We start from the raw sequence: 6,045 nt of genomic DNA, 5'->3' as shown, positions 1-6,045 counted from the left end.
AACAGCCTCCTTACACCGCATAGAGAATAAAGCTTACATGGCATGGCTACACAGAACTAAGAGCCATAATTCGGACCCAACACACAGGGAGAAGGATAATGAACCCAACCTCTCAGAGAGAAATAAAAATCACACAAGCAGCCATCGCACTCCAAATACGAGGCATTCAATGCATAGACCTATGCAAACATGACTCCTTGTAAAAAGGTGTCAGTTTTGTTGCCAGATAGAAGGGTAAAAAAAACAATTCATATTTTTACTGGCATATGAGGTTTCCATAGTGTAGATGCTTGCCCCGAGCTCTCATACTCTGATGGTGCATTGTCTTTGAGTTGTGCTCCTTTTGGCGTCATCTGGTCCAACCCATGTGAGACTAGGCTCTAAGGAAAGCTGTCTCGGGTGTGGACCAATCAACTTCAAGGACAGTGCACATTATCAGAGTTATGTCTTTTGTTTGTATTATGACTGCAGGTATTGCGGTCTATGCAAACATGACTCCTTGTAAAAAGGTGCCAGTTTTGTTACCAGATAAAGGATAAAAAAACAATTATCATATTTTACTGGCAAATGAGGTTCCCATACTGCAAATAATAATTACTAGTAGTAGACAAAAGGTCACCTAGAAGAATTAAAGGCAAAATAAGTCAGCCATACCTAACCAAGATATAATCTACTCCATAAGAAAAGAGCCTCCCAACCGTCATGTCTTCCCGCAGCACGGGATAGCAAAGAAGTTAACGCCCAGAGCGAGGGGAGTGGCTCTCACAAAGAGGTTTATTGCAGGTTGGGCATCTGTGTTCCACAGATAAAAAGATGGCTTGGGGAAGGAGATTTAACAGATGTCTCAATAAAACACATGCACACACGGACACACATACCACTCCCCCTCCCCACAGCCAGCGAAATCAAAGAAAGTCAGGCCCTTTTGTGAACAGAGAGAGGGGAGGGATTATACAATTCTAAGTACCAACACGATTCACAAATCGTCAGTCTTGCTACAGTCTTGCTCCAGTCTCACAAGGGCGAGTCTGGCGGTGCCGTCGCGAGGGAGCAGGCACCGACCCCAACCATGGGTGTCACGTCTCGCAGAAAGAAGTGACGATGTGTGTTTGGAGAGCTGGGTTCGGCATGAGCTGACAAGAGTATCACCGAAAGTGTTATGCTACATTTACCCTGATGTTGATACATTCGCAAAGTCAAGGATTGCGACTAGTGGTAGTGTACTAAGCTTTCACAGTTGTTTAAGAGGTGTGCGAATACAATTCACAACTTTTGAAAGTGAGCGCGCAGCAAAAGCGCCGTGAGATCATCATCACCACCGACGCAGGAGATCATCACCACCGATACAGAAGCTTGCCGGCAGAAGAAGACTCCGCAACTCATCAAGGATGGAGAGGCTCGCTGAGTAGCGACATGCTAAACCAAGCAAGAGTTCTGCGCCAACAGAAGAAGTATCGCTCCACCGATCCGCTGCAGTGCGAGTAAAGCTGGCGAAATTCCAGCTATCACTCTCGTGAAATAGCGGAAAGCGCCCAACATCAATCAAGCAACGAATGAGAGCATTGTTCATTGCCAGAGAACCCGGAGCCGGAGAGCGAGCACAGCCGTGTCGCCTAGTGCCCAGGGCACAGGTGCCAGCCTACCAGCGCACGAGCGAACGAGCACTGCCAAGCACCGCCGGGCACCACTGGGGCCACCGGGCACCACGAGCGACCGAGCCTCTTCAAGGACAACATCGTGCCGACGCCGCTCATCTAGCAGCGGAGAGAGAAAGCCGGTGGCTCACTGCAGCCACGCCCGAGCGAGAGGGAACTCCTCCGAAGCCGTTCGTATGATACGCCCTCCCCCACACTCACAAACCCACGACGCGCCCGGCGTCTGCTCACACAAGAATTTATCAAGGGGACAATCAAACACCCCCACACAATGGAATCAACCCTAGCCAATCATAAGAAGACTAATTATAAAAGTGCATGAACCATCAGCTGGCCGTGAAGGCATCCCGGCTCTACGAGTGATAAGAATACGTCGTTTATAAGTACCTCAGTCGTTTTTTCTCTTATTTTTTTGTATTTTTATATTACTTCTAATCGCATAAATTACCAATAGATTCATCGACACAAACGAAACGTTTGAAACCTTTGTCACGAATCTACACGCTCACAGAGAGAGAATATCGTGTTAAACCTGCTTCTTCATCATAGAATCTTGTTCACGAATTAATTAACGCTTAGCCAAAGATAATAATCTCCCGTACGAGGGCACGCACACACGCACACCATTGTTCGAAGACATTTCGTTAATTATATAATGTTGCCGATGAATCTATTGACGTATATGTTTGCCTTTGGGGTAGAAGAATTTGCTTTTATTGCCTTTCATATGAATATCGTTGCATGCCTGTTTTAAAGACTCTCCATCTCCGTCTAAGCTCGCGTTACGCGGTGGAATTAATTATATGTGCAGTTGCAAAAGTGAAACAACGCAATCCTTGATGGTTATCTATACTGCTCGTGGAGGGAGATTTCCCCGATGGTACCGTGGATAATTCCACCCAACCCCACCCCTCCCATTTTTGGATGCACGACGGACGGACGGACACAATAATCCCCTGTGGGCTGGTGTAACCAGGAGGTTCCTACCAGTATAAATATCCCATCCTATATGTACAATATTTATAATATATGCAGTGACGAACAGGGGAAGAGAACAAATGTACAGAACCAACAGTAGGCAAAAACACAACGGAAGAGAGAAGGGAAGAGAGAAGAGAGGATGAGAAAAAATGAAAACACGCGGTAACACACGAAATCTTGGGACCCCCTCCAGCACAGGCATCACCCATAACAACACCCGCAAGCACAATAAAGGCCAGGTTCAGCCAATGATCAATACATGACGAGTGCGACAACCAACTGACGGCATGAGTACGTGAGTACGTGTGTATGGGGGTCACGAAAACCGAACGGTCTTGAGTCCTGGTGGCCGGGCCCCTGTTGTATATGTCGGGTTTTGAAAAATTTATAAAAAAGAAAAAAAATTCAATGCAGATTTTAAAAATGCATAATTAGCGAAAAATGTGCTAATTTATTAAATGATGCACATAAATTATGCTAATGTCGTGTTGTTTTATGCGAATGTATATTATACTAATGCGGGTTGTTATGATAATTAGACTTAGCTTCGTTGTCCAGGTTCGTATTATCAATCGGGATAATGCAATTATTATAGCTTAAACATTTAATTATTATATCTTAGTGTGTTTATGTCAGGTCTCCAAATTCAAATCTCAACGCAGGATGCAGTTCTTATAAATAAGATTGTTATGCATGAACTCAGGAAAGAAACTCATACACTTCTGTGTTAAGCAATTTTTATTCTAAACAAAAACATGACACTCTAATATGCGAACTCCCATGCTTGGAATCATCCACGGTACCATCGGGGAAATTTCCCTCATTGAGCAGTACATTTATCCATCAATGATTGCGTTGTTTCACTTTGGCCACCGAACATGCAACGATATTCATACGAAAGGCAATAAGCAAATTGTTATATCCCGAAGGCAAAGTATATATCAATTAATTGGCAAGATTATGCAATTAACAAAAACTAATGACTAAAATACTTCTAACAATCGTATTCATGTAACTTGATGGGCAGAAAATGCTTTTCACGATCAGTTGATATTTAACGCACCACCTTGGAATGGCAACCCTTCTCGAAACATAAAAATAACTTTTTGGAACAATCTTATTCGTCCCGATATGCGTGTTGTGTGTGTAAAGCAGATGCCGAGGTTGGGCATTCCTTGTACCAAAATTTTGTTTGTTCCCTGCGGAGTGGTGAGTGTGTGAGGGTGGGCATGTCATACAAACGGCTTCGTTGCTCCCTGTCTCGCTCGGGGCGTCGTCTGCAGCTGTTTGTCCACTGCTGGGTGACGAGTCTGCACGACGCTCGCCGTCGTGGTGCGCGATGATTCCGTCATCAGATAGCACGGGCAGCTCGTCAGCTGCGCAGGTTCTTCACTCTTGTTTTGGTTCCCAGCTGGTGCTGGTCGATGTGTGTGTGTGTATTAAACACACGGCGCTCTCGCTGGCGCTGACACTCTTGCTCACGGGCGGCTGGTCAGGCTCTTTCACCTGCTCCGTGCTCTCTCCTTGATCGTGCAGCTGCCAGTTCACACGGACACCCGCCCTTACTTCAGGGCTGCGTTGGCTCAGGCTCTTTCCACTGCTCCGTTCTCTCTGGCGATGCACGATGGCTCTTGTCGCTTATCTGCTGCTGCTGGTGCCGACACTCTTGCTTGGTGGCGCTGGTTGCGTGCTCTCTTTCCTGCTCCGTGCTCTGGCGATGCATGATTGCAGTTGCAGCTTGTCCTCTGCTGCTGGTCCTGTGCGATGCTCGCTTGGTCGATGCTTGGCGCTTTCTGCCTTTTCTCCAGGTTGTTTCCTTGTCGTTGCTCGTCACTCTTTCTCTCTTGCTCTCTTCTTGATCGTGCAGCTGCCAGCTTCACACGGACACCCGCCCTTACTTCAGGGCTTGCGCTGGCTCAGGCTCTTTCCACTGCTCTGTTCTTTCTCATTTCTATCTCCTTGTTTTTGCCCTTGGCATGCAGCGGCCAGCTTCACACGGGCACCCGCTGGTGCCTCTCCCGGTTTCACTTCAGGGCTTCGCCTTATTGTTGCTCAACTTTCGTGCTCTCCACCCTTCTTCCAAGAGGGCTCTTGCTGTGAGCTGCTCGACGCTGGCTGGATCACTCACTCTCAAAACTTGTAAATTGTATTCGCACACCTCTTAAACAACTGTGAAAGCTTAGTACAATACATGGGTTGGAGCTGTCTCGGGTGTGGAACAATCAACTTCAAGGACAGTGCATACATTATTAGAGTTATGTTTTTTGTTTGCATTATGACTGCAGGTATTGTGGTCTATGCAAACATGACTCCTTGTTAAAAAAGGTGTCAGTTTTGTTGCCAGATAGAAGGGTAAAAAAACAATTATCATATTTTGTACTGGCAAATGAGGGTTCCAATGGTGTAAATGCTTAACCCGAGCTCTCATACTCTGATGGTGCATTGTCTTTGAGTTGTGCGCCTTTTGGCGTCATCTGGTCCAACCCATGTGAGACTAGGCTCTAAGGAAAGCTGTCTCAGGTGTGGACCAATCAACTTCAAGGACAGTGCATACATTATCAGAGTTATGTTTTTTGTTTGTATTATGACTGCAGGTATTGTGGTCTATGCAAACATGACTCCTTGTGAAAAAGGTGTCAGTTTTGTTGCCAGATAGAAGGGTAAAAAAACAATTATGACAATACCACTTGTCACAATCCTTGACCTTGTGAGCGACTCAACACATCAGGGTAAATGTAGAATAAAGCTTTCAGCGATACTGTCGGCTCATGCCGAACTCAGCTCTTAACCACACATCGTCACTCCTCTCTGCGAGACACGACACCCATGGTCGGTGTCGGTGCCCGCTGGCAAACTTCGTCTCAAGCCTCTCCCTGGCGAGGCTTGAGTCAGACTCGCCCTCGTGAGACTGAATTGCGTGATGTGCGTTTGTGCTTAAAACATAGAACGTGAAACTCCCTCCCCTCTCTGCACGTCTCTTGCGAGAGAAAAACAAACAAATCCCAGATGCCCTCTACCATGTCCTCTCTCCGCGGCCGCCCTGATCCCCCACTCCTTCTGAGTGCTTGTTATCTCGAGGCCAGACCCCTTCATACGTATTTATGGCTGGCATGTGTTTGTGTCGAATTGTTGGAAGACAAAGATGCCCGGGGAGGCTTTGGTTCTATGGGATACATATTATGTGGTCCTGTGTGTTAGATGTATTCCTTGTATCTCTTATGAATTACCCCCGGTTTTCATATATCGTGGTTATTATTCGATTCATGTTTAATCAATATTCGTAATGCTCCATGTTACGTCATTATTTTGAGGGTTTTGCCAAGCTTTGTTATGAGTTATATTTCTATGCTGGAGGAATAGTTTTAGTTTGGACTTAAGTTTTTCGTGATGGCAGGGGCTCGTGTATTTG

The sequence above is a fragment of the Lethenteron reissneri genome, chromosome 66 (assembly GCF_015708825.2).
Source record: "Lethenteron reissneri isolate LAM-NWPU_2019-01 chromosome 66, ASM1570882v1, whole genome shotgun sequence".
Classification (NCBI taxonomy): domain Eukaryota; kingdom Metazoa; phylum Chordata; class Hyperoartia; order Petromyzontiformes; family Petromyzontidae; genus Lethenteron; species Lethenteron reissneri.
The sequence above is the reverse complement of the archived record's forward strand: the minus strand, read 5'-3'. Positions refer to the sequence as shown.